This window comes from Thermobia domestica, chromosome 7, assembly GCF_964235325.1.
Source record: "Thermobia domestica chromosome 7, izTheDome1.hap1.1, whole genome shotgun sequence".
Lineage (NCBI taxonomy): Eukaryota > Metazoa > Arthropoda > Insecta > Zygentoma > Lepismatidae > Thermobia > Thermobia domestica.
Genome location: NC_137460.1, coordinates 39,924,157 through 39,943,386, shown reverse-complemented (window position 1 = coordinate 39,943,386; position 19,230 = coordinate 39,924,157). Strand labels below are relative to the sequence as shown.

Genomic DNA, 19,230 nt, shown 5'->3' with positions numbered 1-19,230 from the left:
CAAAACTTTTATAGTTTGTAAACAATTCAACACCAGTTTCATATTTCTATCTTATTTCTAGCCTGAGTTATCAATTTCTGTAATCAGGGAAGGACTTCTCGGACACCCTGTACATGCTTATCACATATAACAGAGTAAATGGAAGCTGTACGAGTAACAGCATCTCATTCTTTAATGAGGATGAAATGATCAGTGAAGAAAACTGAAACAGAGATTAATTTAGTCAATCAAAATGTCCGAAACAGTTCCCAGCCGTGAAGTACTGTTACGTCATTATTCATACAGCTTCCATGTATTCTGACTTGAAACGTGACCACTTCTTTGAGTGCAGTAGTCATTTCTAATAAAACTGTAAACTGAGAAGGTATGGTAAAACTCTTCATTTTAGAATAATATGCCACGCTAATGATCTCTTATCCGGGATGAATCTAGAAAAAGTGCACACCTACTGTCTCGTGCCAAGTAAACCAGTTATAATCGAATAGAATGATGAGGGATATGGTGACTCAGTGGTCGAGTACTCTGGTGTGTGATTCGATCCCTGGCCAAGTAAATTTGTGTTTGACAACATCGTATCGGTGGTTTTTCTCAGGGTACTTCTGTTTCGTCCCATTTTCTCTTTCCACCAATTCTTACATCATCATTCATTTGCCTTAATCATCGTTTACCTTAGCCCAGGGATGCAAATAAGCAACAAAATTTTACTAGCTCAAGAAGAAAGCTACTAGCCTACATCCTACAATAGAAATCATTTACTTATCTTCAGTATAATATTAAATACTCGCCTGCACCGATGAACTACTTGCCCCGGGCGAGTGGGTGAGTTGTTATTTGCATCTCTGCCTTAGCCTAAAGGGCATAAACGTGGGGCGTTAAACTGAAAGATTCCGAAGATTTCAAACAGAATGTAGGTATGTTCTGACTTCTGTATTACGGTGTTGGACTTCACATGATGAGTTTCATTCTATAGACACACGTCATCTCCGACGTTAGGTTCAAATCATGATTGGGAAAGTAACTTTTCTAATTCACTCCCGAGTATTGGTTCTGGTGGTTATTTTGATAGTACAGTAGACTCTCTCGTTACTGTCCGTCGGCTTAATACCAGCCTTCCCAATAAATAGGTAATTTTCGTTATCAGCCGCGCTCAGAGCACCACAACAATAATAAATACAGTATTGTACTTCATTCAGTATCGTAAGCTCAGTTTTCAGTTTAGTGTTTTTCTTCCATCAGTACACATACATTGTAAATAAGTGAGTGGTTTTGTGCGCTACTCTAGTGTGTTTTATGTAGTATATAATATCTCGTCCAACTAAATGTCACTGGAGCATCTTGTGGGCGAAACTACTGATTTTGAGAAATTAAATTTGTTCAGTTATAATACTATAAGCCTTTAAAAAAACATTATAAAGATGGTATATAACTTAGGAGCCATGAAATGTTTTTTTTTCGTTATCCGACCAGGTCCAGTCTTGTGATCAGTTAACATGGAGTCAGTGTTGTACATCCTATCTTTTAGGTTTTTTTTTTTTAAATAAATAAATAAATAAATAAATAAATAGAAGAAAGACTGCTTTCAGTACTTTGCTCACTGATACACTCACCATCCGAGCTCCAACAATTTGGCCTCGTTGAAATTCCGTCAGCTCTGACATGATTCCTGGTAAATACACAGAACACTGTCTGGATTTAAAATGTATCTTATCACGTGTTAAGGGACTGTATAGGTGTTGAACTGGGCATACATGACAGTGCCACAGGTATACATTTCACGGGAGTGTTTCAGTATTTTTATACACCCCAGTACATTTCCTCTCAACTTTAATCTCTTTATTAAAATCACAAGTGCAAAAAGTGAACCACGTCTGGTTTTAACGAAAATCACTGTAGAGTAAAAACGGTAATAGATACGACAAAGCTATTCACTGCAATTCATTAAGCGTCACAAGAATACATTATATCTTTATCCTTAACTCCTCTGTACTATAACTGAAGGTGGTAGAAATCAGGGTTGGCAAAAACCGTGTTTTTATTGAAAAAAACAACAAAAAACCCGGTTTTGGGTTTAAACCAGATTTTTTTTTTTTTTTTTTTTTTGGTTTAAATAATTTGCTCTATGTATTAAATACATATGGACAGAAATAAGTTTTTTTCGCCTTGGTGTTTTTATGAAACAACAGGGTTATGCAGGAAGGAGTCACATAAGCTTAAAGCGCAATCCAAATCGCTTCCTGACTTACATCCGAGAGAAATTGTTCTCCATTTGGACTCGAAACCGGGACTAATTGACCACAAATGTGATGAGTTTGCCGACTCACTCACGAAGGACTCTTGATAAAAACACGTTGTGCTGATCTTTACATACTTGTTAGTATAATTCTCAAAAGTCATTTCAGGACAGAAAGATAAAACAGTTACAGAAGTGAAACCATTATGCAGAATTACATGTAAATTGGGGAACTCCCGCCTTAGCCATTGGGAAAATCCTGTTATTACTTTAAATGCAAAGCAAATCCCGTTATTGCTTTGCATGTAAAATTTTAAGGTCAATGTATCATAATCAGTACGCTAAAACTGAGGTATTAAATTACAAATTTAGTATGCAGATATCATTCAATAAAATTAAAAACAAAGTCCAATCCAAGCTAATGTTGGAAACTACGTAGGCAGTCGATACATTTTGCCAGTGTCTATCAATATATTTAAGCAACACTTGCTTCTTTGTAGAACAACAAACATTCAGGCAAGCAGAAATATACAATTGAGCTTCGTTTTGTATGTTTAATCTCAACATCCTTACGTAATACTGAGGTTATCAAGGAGAATACTTTCTTTCGCTTAAAGTGACATCCAAACCGCTACATTGTTTACACTGGAGAGGAGGTTTGTGGTTGTGGTTCCACCGAGAATTGAACATTGGACACTGATTAAAAGGAGATAAAACAAATGCAGATGGTTTGATATGTGGAAACGTCACCATGAAGTTCACACGATTTAAACCAGGTTTTCGTTCTTTTTCTTTTTTTGTGGCTTAAACCAGTTTTTTTTAAAGCTGGTTTAAACCAACCAACCCTGGTAGAAATTCACTACAACCTGCCGATTTCGATAATATATATATATAAAGAGAGAGAGAGAGAGAGAAACGGGAGAACAGATTTTTTGAAATCGATTTAGCGTTCTGAAAATAGATATAATCTTTGCTTTTAACTCCTATTCAAACCGGAAGTGGTAGAAATCAACCCCCACAGTTTTAACATTGATTGTCATAGAATAAAAACCGTAATAGATACCCGAGAAACATTTTTCTGTCATCAATTACACGTCCCAAAAATAAATTCAATTTCCACTTTAATCTCTGTACTTAAACTGGAGTTAGTAGACTTCTGCTACCACTTCCGGTTTTAATACTAATTGAAAAAATGTTACGCCATACAAACCAAATTTCTTCACGTAGTGTAGACGTGACACTTACTTGTTATATAGATTAAGAGTTTTTTGACTGCTACGTATAATTAGTTGTACTCGAGTTCAAGGCATAATCGGCCGGCCAAAGGTAAAAGGAAGTAGATATCTACATTTTGCTTATTTTGAGAAAAACAGCAAAAATGGTTATTTTTGATAATTAACGTTACTGTTAAAGACTGTTTTCTTTTCAGCGTCAATGAACACACCATTTTACCTTCAAGGGGCCGAAATAAGCATTAATATTCGTAGAAATTAACCATTTTGGAGGAATTAACCATTTAGAACCGATTATGCCAAACAAAGCAGAGACTGGACGAATTATCTACTTGTAATTATGGTGAGAAACTGTTAGAAGAGACTTGTATCCAAGTGGGAATGTTAAAACTTTATGGCTAGTGCATAGTGCTGTACGGTTTTTTTCTTCCTTCAAGATTTTTTTTTTTTTTTTGTTCATTTTCATAGGAGAGTTTCAGAGTGTCCGGGGCGCGCGGAGCTGGCGGAGGATAATGTAAAATGTTGTGGTTGTTTCTGGTCTCCAGTTTGTTTAAAATATTCATAACCTGGCAATGTCTGTGTTGTATTACCCTCTTGGCAGTGGTCAAGTTTAGTGAAATTTCTAAAACAGCATACTGGGGAGAGGTTGTCTACCTTGTGTGTGTTAGATAGTTCAGTATTCTGACGCTGTCCTGGACTCCTTGTTTTCGCAGTTAAGCTGCATCTGATTTAGACCTCTTTCTTTCTCTCTTTCTTTTAAAGTAAGTTGTTTTGCAGTACCCTTCCTGATGTGTGGCCGATATATTTAGTTTTACTTAAGAGGCTTCATCCCTGCGAAATTAAAATACAGCTAATTTTACAGTAATTATGTATTATCTTCCAATAGATAAAAGATAATCGAAATATGGAACAAGAGCGCCCTAGAAAATATCATTTTACATGAAATACCGTTTTCACGACTCACTTATCTGCTTTCGATTTCGAACAATTTTGAAAATCGGTATTTATTTTCGCGTTTCTAAACGGCTGGAAACGGAAAGCTACTAGGTGACTTGTGATAACGGTACCTCACGCAAAATAATATTGTCTAGGGCGCTCTTGTCCACATTTCGATTTTCTTTCGTCTATTGGACGATATCACATAATTACTGTAAAATTAGCAGTATTTAAATTCCGCCGGGATGAAGCCTCTTAAGTTTACTTCACACATAAGAACTGTATTTTTAACAAGATGTTAATCATAGTGAATAGTTCTAATAAACATTATGAAAGAATAAACCTGTGGACATTCCATGTTATGATATAGTGCTGTTGAGGCTGCAGTGGCTCTGTAGTAGAACGCTTACCTCTGGTCCGTGGGGCCCCTAATTCGACCCCAGCCCTCGCCAAATTGACTTCATAATCATAAACAAGTTTGCAAGGAAAGATTCCAAAGTGGAAGGTAGTATCTCTGTTTTTCAACAAACCTATCAAGATTTTTTTCTCTTTCATGTACCTGTAATTTTGGAGTTAAGAATGTAGAGTTGAGAGGAAATGTTCAGAAAACTAATACGCCCAAATAGTTTTTTTTATAGTGCTGTAGAAAAATTGAGATTGATTTGTTTATGGATTAAAATTCGTAACAAGATATGAAATAGAAGTAATAGTCATGAGTGCTTATATTTAGTTAGATTAAGTAGTCACTTTCCAACCAAATTTCTATCTGTTTCGTAGAGCTCCTTCGTGGCTAAGCGGTTAGCGTACGCGCCTTTGGCGTGGGAGATCCGGGTTCGATTCCCGGCGGGAGCTCATCTGGTTCGGATTCCACGTTAATCAGTAGGTCCACGTCTCATATAGCCTCGCTGCTGAACGGGACGTTAAACTCAAAATTAATCAATCTATCTGTTTCGTACAACACATATTCAAAACTTAATTAAAATTGACTATACGTAGTCATCTCGCAGCACGTGTATTTTACAGCAACATATGCAGTCTCCGTGAGATAAAGGATCTTCGCCATGTTATTCACTTTAAGGTTCAAATTACTTTTACCTTGACTTTTATTACATTGACTGTTGTTTCAGGATGCATTAATGAAACTGTTCCATCAGCAGAATAATACATTTTTAAAAATTTCAGCCTGACAAAAGATTGCTGAAAGTTGGCTCAAATTCCTGTAAGCTGTTAGCAAAATTCTCTCTTTGGTTGATATATGGATTCCGTATCGCAGAGAACCTAACTTGTTCCTAATAACTTCCAGTTTATTTCTTGGAAATCCCATGGAGATCCCATATCTATGCAGTGCGTTAAAAAATATTTTCTCTTCATCAAATATCATTGAGCGAATAGAGTTGTGCTCTATATATATATCGATCGATATCGGAAAAGAGAACTGATCGATTGTTTGATATTCCTATATTTTTGATATTCGATATTTTTCGATATCAGCCCTACTTAAGACGCTTGATTCATTTAAGAATGAGCGAAACTAGACAGGAAGATATACAAGTCCCCTAAGCAAAATCCTCTTTGGAGTATGTATCAGGTAGTCTAAAAATTGTGAATCTTTTCCGCACGAGATGACGTTAGTGTTCCAAATCTCAGGGTATGTGTCGCAGCGAGTCAAGTCTAACGTCATTTGTTATTGTGCTGACATTCTTATAACCAGTTGTAATATATGCACCGTTAAGATTAGTTAAATTTCCGCAAAGCACGATACATTTTACTATTTTATTTCGATAAAGGAGTAATGCTGCTCAGGCCCGAGAAGAAACTTGTAGTGATACTCTAGCGTACTCCCCTCGTCAATTCTGTAATACTATACTTAGTAGTCTCAACATAGAAGTCGACGATAAAAATGAGTAGCTTCTGATGTTAGTAACGCAACGGAAATGAGTTGAATATAAAAGTCATCCTATGTGAAGCCCGAAAGATCCGCGATTGGCGACTTTAAACGGCCCGAGTCATCAGCTTGGAGCAGGGTTTCTCAACCTGGGGGTCACGAAGATAAGCGGAAGAGATAAGTGCAATTAGAATCTAATACCGGAAAATATTTTTAAGTATTATTTTGAATTTTGTTTCGATAGGCATATTTATTTTTATGCATACTGTTAAGAACAACAAAATATAAGTCTATTAAATATTTTCAACAGGTGGCAGAGTTATTTAAAAACCAATTTAAATGAAAGGGGTACGATATGAAACTAATGAGAACTGCATATTGAAATACAATTAAAATTGAAAGCTAATGAAGATACCTTAACATGGTGTGATTTCATTAGAGTACTATCTTCGGTTCAGTCTTCGTGACGGACTTTATCAAGTCATTTAAAATACTCTTTTTTTTTTTTTTTTTTATAACAACTGTCCAAGTTTTCTTAAACCGAAATTAGAAAACACTTTATTTTTTTTTTATCATATGGCCCAAAATTAAAGAAGTTACGAAGTCTTAACGTTTTCAAATGCCCACCATTTTGAAAAAGTATAACGAATTGGATTCGATAATATGAATGAACGGACCAAATTTGGTTTTAATCTATTCGCTCTTAGGGAAGTTACCTTATCCACTATACAAGAAATTGATTCTACTATTATAGAAAAGCGTCGATATCGTGAGATCTCCGCAGTAGGTATATTAAAAATCCCACACAAGCTTATTAGACCCTACAAGCCAGAAATTTTAAGGGGGTCGCTGGCAGAAGGGTGTGATAAAATGGAGGTCGTAATAGGAATTAGGTTGACAACCACTGGCTTAGAGGGTAGCTCCAAACAACAATAACATTCAAATTCGGAATGTGGAGGGTCTGTACCCCCAAGGAATCGAACATATGTAATAGCTGCATTTAGAAAGAACATACATTATCAAAACAGTGTTCAGAATACAACATATTATTCGATTAGACTTGTAATAAAATTGGTTAATACAAAAATATACACACACAAAACATAAACATACACATAAATGTAACATAGTATCACATTATTTATCCACCATACTTAATTATTCTCTTTCCTCTTTCAGATTGTCTTTGATTCGTCGATAAGCAGAAGTTTCAGTGATGTACAAGGCAACATAATATAAGGTAAGTAATACAGATAAGTTGTTTCTCAGTAGTTAGTATTATTAGTTAGATACTGGTTATTAGATTTATTCATTTCAATAGAGGTGGTGGTAAATAGATTAGTAATTCTGTAGGTTTGAAACACAGTTATAACTGAGCTATTTAGTTATGGTTAGCATTTCGATTGTAATATTATATATGTTGGTTGTTGATAGTTTGTAATGCTCATCCTATAATAATTAGGAAATAGCATTGATTAGTATATCGCTTTAATTAACCGTATTGCTTGTGCATTATATTCGCTATCGTAGGCTTTTTTATCATTACTTTTCATTATTTTATTTCTATTGAATTATTATTTATTATTAGCATGCAATATTCATTAAACTTAATAATATAATTTTTAGTAATATAAATACAAGGTGTGATAAAAAAAAGTAACGTAAATGTAGTTGCACAGTGCCATCTATCGATGTAGCATCCATTTCAACTAGTAAGCCCGGTAGCCTAAACGTTTGGTACAGTTAGTGTCTAGTATGAACGAGTTGTGACATGTTAGTTGGCTTCCAGAGGTAGAAGAGTGAGAACGTGTTAAGAGTATCTATCGCGCGCCAACATTAAGTTTTATTCTAAACTGCAAAAAGTCCCAAAGAAGCTCAGAAATGTCAAGATCAGTGTATGGCGATCAAGTGATATGAGCGATTCAAAAGCTGCAAGGTGTCAGTTGAAAACGAGCAACGATCGGATACGTCCTTCGACGTCAAAACAGCGTGTAAAAAGTGGCACAAGTGATTTGTTCAAACAGACAAATGACTACTGGAGAGCTTTCCGAAGAACTAAACAACTCGTATAGGTCTGTGAGAAGCATTTCAACCGCCGATAAAATGAGCAAATGGCTTCCTTCTTCTTCACGAAAACGCGCTGTGCCCCATTTTGTTTTGATCCGCGAATTTTTGGTCGAGAAAGATTCCTGTTTATCCACATTCGGTGTGCCCTCTAGATATAGCATCATGTGACTTCTAGCTCTTCCCAAAAATTAAAACCGTGCTTAAAGGAAAACATTTTGACACCATTCGTAACATTGAGAGGGCCACGACAAAGCAGCTGAACACCCTTCCAAAAGAAGCCTTTCAGAAGTGCTTAGAGTCATGGGTTTAATGTTGGGTTAAGTGCATTGCTAGCTAAGGACAGTACTTTGAAGGAGATTAAATCTAATTTCAATGAAAGCTTATTTGTTTCTAATAAAATTATCCATCGTATTTTTTGATCACACCTCGTAAATATATTTTCATGCTTTCGAATCTCTTCATTGCTTTATTTGACGCATAAATCAACATTAACATCAAGCAATTAAAAAAAATACAGTTTCAGCATAAGATTCCCAAGAGTAAGATGCTACTAGAGAAGAAATCTGAATGTATTGTGCCGCCAAAATGTCTTGAGCCGTGGGAAAAATGCGAACTAAAGCTCACACCCTCACGCGTTGAGCCAATAAGGGTTCAGCTGTTGCTAAGCGAGAGAAAGCGAGTGGAATTCCTTCAGCCGATAGCAGCGCTTGCAACGGAAGACTAGGGATCAAGTCAATGTGGCATTAGTATAGATATATCCTAGTCGACTTCAGGCATCTTCACCACAGTCATTGACTTTATTATCATGAAACGTCTTAAGTAGAAAAGTTGGTAATACTTGCAAGGTCATCTGCTGGTTTTGCGACAGATAACGGGTCATCATTTATTTAGAATTTTGACAAAGCTTAAATAAAAATTTAAAATTACGTGTGAATACATCAGATTTTGCTATTGAGAACTTGGGACTGGTTTAGATGTTAGTTCTCCATAATGTTGAAATACATCTTACATTTTCACTTAAAAATAATTTATATCTGAATTCTTAGAATATTCAGTTGCATTATTTAATAATGAAACAGTATTTTGCTTTAATCTTTTGAAGTAAAATCTGTTTCATGCAGTTTAATTTTTTCAGTCTATATTTTAAGTAATAGGTATTTTTTACTTTCTTCTTCTTTTGTATGACAAAAGTGTAAGATGGAGAAATGTGTGCTTTTCGCCAATAGATAAAATTAATGTCGTTTTGACATTACGTTGAAACTTAAGAATAAAGTTAGACGGATAATTTAGTCTTGTTCATTGCAAATAAATAAAAAGCACGTTGAATAATCATACTGCCATCGGAACGTGGGGCATTACAATGTGTTATCAAAAGCAACAGTCAAAACAAAGTTCAGTCGCTTTCGTTTTGGAAATTTCAATGTTCAAGATGGTCCTCGGAGTGGGCGGCCAATCAGAAAAAGTGGTGATATTCTGACAAAAATTGAGAAAGATTGGCGTGTAAGTAACGATTTCATAGCCAATGACCTGAACATTCATAACCAAACAATGTTAAAGCATTTAGAGAATGCTAACTATATATATATATATATATATATATATATATATATATATATATATATATATATATATATATATATATGTATATGTATATGTATGTATGTATGTATATAGAACTCCATGGTTCTGGATAATCACAATAACATTTAAAACACAGTTCTGACCAGAACAAAATGAATTATTAAAAAAAACTATAGTTATTAAATAATTCATTTTCTTCTGGTCAGAACTGTGTTTTAAATATATAAATATAAAGAAGCTCGACATGTGGGTGCCATGATCTCACTCAAAAATATTTACTAGGTCGCATTACTATTTGCTAATCTCTATTAAAATGTTACGAACTCGAGCTAAGTGGTTGATCACGAATGACTTTTAAAGTGGATAATCTATGACAACAATATGCTGAAAAGATCGTGGTGGAAGCGAGTCGCACATCTTACACCGACGCCCAGGAAGGTTATGCTGTGCATTTGGTGTAGTTGGAAGGGCATCGTGCATAACGAGCTGCTGTCACCGGACAGAACGATAGACTCAGATTCGTACTGTCGACAGCTAGCGTTAGTGCACCTAGCAGTTCAAAAGAGATGGATAAAATTGGTCAACAGAAAGGGCACGCCTATAACGCCAGATTGCATACATTTTTACCAACTTATCAGAAATTGAAAGAGAACTTGGCTGGGAGGTTTTAATGCATCCGCCATATAGCTCGGACCTGGCACTATCAGATTATAATTTATTTCAGTCTTTACAGTACGTCCAGAATGGAGTTAAGTTAGTTTAAAAAGAACCTTGAAAACGGCATATATATATATATATATATATATATATATATATATATATATATATATATATATATATATATATATATATATATATCGAAAACCACGTATTGGATTCCAAGCGAGAGCTCATGTAATTCGGATTCCACGTAAACTATAGGTCCCGTCTCATGCAGTCTCACTGCTGAACAGGACGCTAAACCCCAAACAACAAAACAATAATAGTGAATTCATCTACAGTTTTGACAGTTTATTTGATTCATATTATTCGAAGAATATATGTTGGAAAAGAGTAAAAAACATCACATCATACTATAATGCTTTAGTGGGAAGACATTTTTATATTTGTTCAAATGCTGGAACAAGATTAGTGGCTAATGCCCTAAATTTAAAATTTCTCTTTGCCATTAGAATGGAACGTTTCTTCGTAACATTTTTTTTTCTGAATTACTCGCCCTCTCCCTCTCCACGTGAAGTGGTTGCTTGGCCGCTATGACTGAAGAATCTATCTTTCATATTCATAAACCGTTCAACCAAATGTAATGAAGCTGCACGTTTCCCTTTGTACCTGAAAATAAAACTATTTTTTAAAAAAAGCAACTAGGAAATGTTTCGTTCTGCATGGCTGAAAATTTCCATTTCCGCACTACTTATTTTTGTTGTTTTGTTTTTCACTTTTTGTTTGAAATTCTCGTTGAAATATTGTCACAGATACATTTTTATAAAAATGCTTTTCATCTACTGTTAAAAAGGGTAGCACATGTATCAGTTGAAAGTAGTAACATGTCATACGTTTATAGCGGTCTGGTTTTTCATAATGTGGAACCATGTTCAAAATTTAAATTTATGTAAGAAATAAAGACGACAGGATTTGAGTGTAGTGAAGTAATTTATCGTGTTATCGTCTTGCAGTTAAAGAGATCATTGGTTTAGTTCTTATCTGAAGCTGATTTTCACAGGTATTAATATGGATTATTTCCAAGGTAATCAGTTATATATATATAACTCGACTGCACAAAAACCCTTTCCTCAAGTATATTCATAAGTGTAAACAAATAATAAACTCTACGAATGCAATAACTATGAGGCATGTCCGGAAAGTAAGTACCGTTTTGAAAAAAATAATTCTAAAACCGGTTTATTCAAACCAAATTTATTTTTACATGAAAGAGGACATCTTAAACTATTTTCCTACATAGTTTCTACCAATGTTCAAACACTTGTCGTAACGGGTGACCAACTCGTCCAAACCTTCTTCAAAGGAACATTCGCTAGTTAAAACAACCATAATTCCACAACGTTTTTGCGTCGTCGTCACTTTCAAAGCGCTTATCGCTGAGCTCACGCTTTAGTTGCGAGTACAAGTGGTAGTCAGACAGCGCCAAGTCGGGGTTGTACTGCAAGTGGTCAAACTGCTCCCAGCCGAACTGTCGGATTAACGTTTGGGTGGGACCAGTAGTATAGGGACGAGCATCGTAATGGAGTAAGTCAAACCCTTAACTGAGCATTCGTCTCCTTTTGTTTTGGATTGCACGCCGAAATTTTCTCCGACTCTTACAGTATCGTTCTGCATTGATGGTTTCACCCCTTGGTACGAAGTCAACCAGCAAAATCCTCTTCCCTGTCCCAAAACACTGTGCAGTAGAGTTTTTGTGCTGACATTGTGGTTCTGAACTCTTGCTTCGTGGAATATTCTGTGTGCCACCACTCCATTGAATGTTGTTTCGATTCTGGGATGATGTGGTGAACTCACGTTTCGTGACCACTCACGATTTGGTTTAGAACTCCTCTTAGTTTCCGTACATGTCTCATATATTTCAATAGTATGTTTTGTGGTAATGTTTCGGCAATTTGTCATTGTATTTATCAGATACTATCAGAAAAGGAAGTAAAGTACTTATTTTCCTGATAAGAGAGAAGATTGATCGATGGACAGGTAAATTGCTTGATTGTTTGGGGTTTAATGGGAACATTAGAGTGAGGTTTCTTGCCCTCGTCGCGAAAACGCTAATAGGCATTAAGTGTTGTTTAAATAAGAACTTTTAAGTTGAAAACAATGGACATGCAGGAGACGCAAACACTTAAAAGGTGTAAAGTTTCCATCCAGTACAGAATATGGGGTGGCTCAATGGTAGAGCTTTCACCTCTAGTGCTATGGATCCCAGCTCGCACCAAGTGGACTGTGTGGTGAACAAACACCATGTGCCTGGGCTTCCTCCCACTATTTTTTGAATTCTTTTGCGCTCTCGATGGATAACTGAACGCATTTTTTTAAAAGAATTATCCAGTTTCTCAACTTTATAATCATTTATTGGCGAGCCATTTCAGCATTTCTGTCTTCACTCTATATACAATAGCGGTAACATTCCGTAATTCCGGAGCTTTGTGCTCATTTTCAATAAACTAATGTTTTTCAATGTGCTACTCCGTTTTGTCGAACGCAGATTTCTGCACCAATCTACGCCTTGTTAAATCCCGGCCGACAGTGTTCGACAAGTAGATTTTTATAGCATCTGGCAAGTCTGTGGGCCTAACAGGTTACGACATGCGGCATACTACACTGTTGCACACTACATGACGTACCGTTTCCTCGGTTGAACCTGAGTGCCACATTCGTCACTGTCGTATGCTTCATGTTGCCCAAATGTTGCTTCGGTGAAATAGCGTCTTTACAGTGTTCTGAAACTTTGCATCACAACCCCTGTGTTGTTAAGCAACCATAATCTCACTTAAAAGTATATTAGTGCTTGCATCCGTTGAGGTTTTTCGTAGTTTAGTTCCAAAGATTACCACCAGATCCTAAACATTTGGGACCATCGGAAAGTTATAGTTTTTCAAATAAGAAATTAAAATTAAAAATTAGTGCACCTCGTGTCAGAGTTATGCATGAACATATCTAGAGCATATATGTGAATTGGTTGAATTGAGAACCTCCTTTTTTGAGTCGATTAAAAATACATGTAAATGCTAGTAAAGCCATCTTATGCGAAACCAAACTATCGGGCCAACTTAAAACAAGGTAGAAATACTACTTTATATCAAAATGTTGCAAGAAATGGATACAAACGCAGAAGTTAACTGGTGCGTGTGGCATCCGAATTGATGTTTGACTTGAACGCTGCTTTCACTTGTACCTGCTCGTTTACTGCGACAAATGTCAATCCAGCGGCTGTGTAGTATAATTATATTAATTAACTAATTTAATATTTGTCTTTTTGCTGTGTGAAATTCTTTATCGTTGCATAAACTATGAGAAATACCCATTTCTTTCAGTTTACTGTCAGCTAAGACAATAGAGAATTTGCATGAGCAGGTGGTTGAATGCTTTCTTGTATAATGTAGAGGTTTCCATAAATTGTATTGGACCTAATGTGTAAATCCATAAATTGTATTGGACCGGATGCGTAAATCAGAAAGAATAAAATTTTTAAACTCTTGATTAAAATAATATGCTCAGAAGCCAATTTTGTAATTAATTTTGGAGGGGAATAGAGCATGATAGCTGAATGGTAGCATGCTTGTTTCTGGTGCGAGGAGTTTTTTATTCGATCTGAGGCCATGTAAGTTTGTGGTGGACAACATCATGTCCGTGGACTTTCTCTGTGTTTTTCCTTTCCCTCAACATTTACATTCCACTAATTCTTATAACCTTCTGTCTCATTTGGCGTGAAGTGCATAACCATGGGACATAAATCTGGAAATTCTATTTCATTTCATTTTCGAAGGGTTTTTGGTATTTTTGATCGTGTATCTCCGGTGAGGATCCACTGTTGTAAAGCACATCGTTGATCCAAATCGACCATTGTGAAATTGTATTGAAAGGGGGGGGGGGGATCTCGATTTTGTATCAAGTGAAAGCCTTAGAGAAGGATAATCTAAAATTGTGGTTATAAACGAAAATCAGATAAGAAAGCAACCAACAGTCAATTTTTCCTCTTGCTTTCTTTAGTTCTTTATATTATCCAGCATTATAGTAGCAGTAGCAGTTTGTGTAAAAGCAAGCGTTAATGTATGTTAGAAGTAACTTCTCGACCTTAACCTTATTTTTCGTGCTAGAAAACCACTAGTTGTAGGAGAATACAACGTCTTATCAAGCACCTTCCGTTGGTCGCTCGTTATGTTTTTTTTCTTTTTTCTTTCTTTTTACTGTAATAATCTTAGACGCTTGCCCCGTCCATTATTTAACGTGCCACGTTCAAAGATGAAGAAGTATTTCGTGCTAGATTTCGTGTGCGATAAGCGCGAATTGGTGGACTTGATTTCTTCGTGTCTTGGTACTAGTTTATCCTTTCGTCATATTTAGACACTAAAATAAATTATCTTTGCAATGGCCATCTGAGGTGATGTTGGCACATTGGTCATGCTATTGATGGTATCTAGGATTTGGCGCTGTTGTGAGGGTCTTTCAGGATTAAGGGTAATGAAAGTTGTGTATTTCTAGAGTATTTGATGAAGTAGTTTTATGCTTTAATTTCCCTTAATCCTCAAGTGTTATGACACATGCAATATTCAGTGAGGAAAAGAAACACAGGAAAAGAAAATAGAACTGCAGTGCAATTTATCTGGTGTTTCGTAAATAGAAATGTAAAATAGCTCTGATGATTTCAGAAATAAGAACATAGCAAATCAATTTGTACTTGAAAACTATCGATTTTTAAGAAGTGGATATAATAAAATGTATTATGTATGTATGTATGTTCCAGCATAACTCTGGAACGCGTGGAGCAACTTCAAGTAAACCTGGTACATGTATTAGTTACAACATGGAAGAGAATATTTTGAGAAGACCTACCTAGAGGTCTGCACGGGCCCAGGCCGTAAATTTTTAAATATACAACCATATTTCTCGGCTTTTTCGGGTCTAACTGTAAATATAGTGTACAGTGATATTTATCGGACCATTCTTTCTGGAGAAATTTTAAAGCACATGCAAGTTTGTAACTTAAGGCGTCCACATTCAAAATCTGATCATCATTGTGCAGTTGAGAGCAAAGCTAACTGTAGTGGAGAGGAGCAGAAATAAGGCTCGGTTCAGATGAGCAGAAAAGTCTGTTGCGGACCCGCAACAGACTCGCAGCAGATTCTCGCGGGCGTCACAGATCAACCAGTTCGGACGAGCAGTAAAGTCTTCTGCGGGCTTGCAACGAACTGCCGTCATCTTTCAAGATGACTGCCGTCAAGGTGATACCTACCATACGACTTCCCCCTAGGCCTTATATGTATCTACATGGTTGTTTTTCCATTAAGACTCCGTTTACAAAGGGTAGTAAGGGACTTCTGGAGTAATCTCTAATAACCACATAACTCTTAAAAATTATAGAAAAATAAAAAGATGCACCATGGCAGAAATTTCTGTCATAACGAGCCAGACAATTGGATGATGTCCCTTGTTAGCTTATCTCTCAGTGAAAGTGTGAAAGTTTGAGCAGCCAAAGTGTGGATTCCATTCTTTTTCTCCACGGCAATCGACAATGACTGCTTTGAGGACTATCTGAGTGAGTTCAGTACGCATTCATTTGTAGAAGAATTTGGATACATTGACATTTTCGTTTAAATATTTAGAGTACTCATTTCCAGTTGGACATTTCATGAGAATTCATATAAATGAAATGAAATATTTAGTTTAACGTCCCACGATTATAGACCGAGGCTAAGGGAGACGGAATTTATATAAATGACCATTTTCTTTAGAGAATTCATACAGCTAGTAAGTGTAAATGATAACCTTTATTTTGATATTCTCTTTGAATCACGTAAGCTTTCAAACTGCAAAATTAAACCTCTAATTGTTGTAAATAAAAATACAATTTTGCGTTGATTATTGTTTTTGTAATTCGGGCTTATTTCAGGGCTCATTTGATTATCACACAAGCTCGGGCAAAAAAATCACCGTTTTCAATGTTGGTAAAGGACATTAACCATAAAATCACAATCTGTCGTGCTTCGAAGATCGAATTCATTTATAAGGTAACCTTCTTCCCTAATCTAGTGGCTAGCACTCTTACCTCTGGTGCACAGAGCCCTGAGCAGACATAGCAACGAGTCTATTTTTCAGCTATATACAGGAACGCATCCAAGAATATCCACCGGATCTGTAACCCTCCCCGCAGACTTCCTAACTCACATATTGTACACTTTTTCAATAAACTGTACTTGTTTAACAGGGAAATGATTGATGTATCATGAAAATTTAATCTTACACTTCCTCTGTACTCTTACGCTTATAAAAACAATATAGTTCTATCATTTTTTCCCTGAAGATATAGGTGTTAGTAGTTTACAATTACTGTCTTTTTGAGTGCAGAGTAATACCCGTTGAATAACGTAGTGGCTTTGTAGTATTAGACACCTTCAACAAAAATTTCTGGGTGTACGCCAACCGTGTCAATTTCTTTGTCGCAAGAGGGAGGTTGCCAGGGAGACATTTCAGTGTTTGTCTTATCTTTTTTGTGGACTGTAAATGAATTTGCAAGAAGTTATCATTTCTCGGTGATTTCGTTTCTAATTTTGGACTTTGTTTCATAAAAAGTGAGACTGCAAGATATTTTTATATTTTCAGTGTACTATGTCTATGAATATCAGGTAGCTAAAAATGCTGTGGCGTAAGGATTAATACTAAGTAATCCTTTCCCAAATAAATATTTGTGTCATATGACCATTACCAATTATTTAATTACAATTGTAACATGTAGAAACACTTATAAAATAGTCTTTTTGTTGATAGTTTTTTTTTCTAGTTTTGTTAGCATCTTTTGATATCCGTTCCTTGAACTTCTTCTAATGTATAAAACCACACAATTCATTTCAATGGAGTACACTTTGGTGTAACGAGTACTTCACCCTCTATCAGGTCCATTTTAGAGGATTTAACTTGTGTTAAATTGAATTCTGTGAGAATGGACAGTAAAAAACAAGAAAAGGTGTAAGTTGTAGTTACTCCGAAGCGCAATCCAAATTTTATATTTTAGTGCTTTTTGACATATAATTGTGTTTTTAAAAAATGAATTGTCTAGTTTTATACATAAGAGAAAGTTCGAGGAACGTATAACAAAAGATGCTAGAATAATAATTGTGTTACGTATTTTCAAGTATATTGTCCAGCGTCTTAGTAGGGGTAGGTCACTGCTTTTTTTTTTTTTTTTTTTTTTTTAATGTTACATTTTCTGACCTCTTAGTGACTAACAGTAAGAGTTAATTTGTGACGCAGGAGGTGCATTTAAGTTATAACACCTCCATTTTACCCCCTCAGGACTGGTAACATAGTGCTCGCTAGCGTGTTGTTTGCTTTAAAATACGCGAGCACTCGTCAATGCGTTACAGAGATGGCAATACTGTACATCACTAGAACTAAAGCGGCAGCAGTGAGAATGATAATTGTTTTTGATACTTACGATACTAGTTTTCTGCATTTGCATGGTGTGACACCGCCTGAAATTCAGTTTCCAGTTGAATGGTACATGTAATAATAGTGTCGTAGATGTGTCTAATGTGCATTCATGGGTGCGACAGTTCAAAGAAGGCAGAACATCGTGTGACAATAAACCAAGACAATCTCGGCCTCGCACAAGCCGCCCTGACGAAATGATCGAACGAATGGAAAACGTTGTTTTGGAGGATCGCCGAATCAGTGTGGAATATATCTTCTCCAAAGTTGGCATTTCCATGGGATCTGTGCACACAATTCTGCATAAAGACCTGAAAATGTCCTCCAGGTGAGTGTCGCGAATGCTGACAGACGACCACGAAACTGCGCGCGTGGCATGTTTTTAGGCAATATTGACGCGTGATGATGGTATAAATGGGACTTTCTTTTCTTGATTGTGGCAATGGATGAGACATGGATGCCGTTTCTCAGTCCTGAACGGAAGCACCAGTTGCTCAATGGAAGCGCACAGATTCACTGAAAAAAAAATATATATATATTGGGTAAGCGCCAGTGCTGAAAAAATGATGGTGGTCATTACTCATTGCATTGATACAGCGGTGACAGGTGCATGCTACGAGAGAAGAAGCTCCTTTCAGCATTGCGTGAAAAGAGGCCAAAAAAGGCTTCAAATGTGGTTTTCCACCAAGACAACACACCAGTGTATCGGGTAAACGTGACACAGCAGTTTCTTCGTGACAACAACTTCGAAGTTATTTCTCATGCTTCCTATTCACCTACCAACTCCTAGTGACATTCGGCTGTTTTCAACGATGAAAGACACTCTCCGTGAAAGGAACTAACCGTGTACTGCTATTGCATTAGCGATTTTCCAGTGGCCAAAACAGACTCCTAAAGAAGCGTTCTCTGCTGCCATGGAATCATAGCGTCGACGTACGACTGCACGGAGATCACGTCGAGAAGTGATATAGCTTTCATAGTATTCGTGTGATTAGTTAACGAGGAAACAAAATATTTATTATAACTTGAATGCACCTCGTATCTCATCAGAGACTTGTCAATCTACAACGCCTCCTTTTCTGCATGATTTAGTCTACAAAGTAGCTTCTTCCAATACTGTTAGATACATCTATGCCTTCCCAAGTTTGATTTGG

At 36.2% G+C, this 19,230-nt stretch overlaps 1 long non-coding RNA gene across 6 annotated transcripts in view; it reads left to right on the top strand.

The window, feature by feature from the left end:
* The window catches only part of LOC145690020 (uncharacterized), a 449,583-nt gene that overhangs the window by 245,795 nt on the left and 184,558 nt on the right, over positions 1–19,230 (top strand). For all 6 annotated transcript variants that reach the window (XR_014132140.1, XR_014132139.1, XR_014132141.1 and 3 more), the window contains one exon: positions 7,463–7,523. This is a non-coding gene — a long non-coding RNA (uncharacterized LOC145690020). The remainder of the gene's footprint in view (positions 1–7,462; positions 7,524–19,230) is intronic.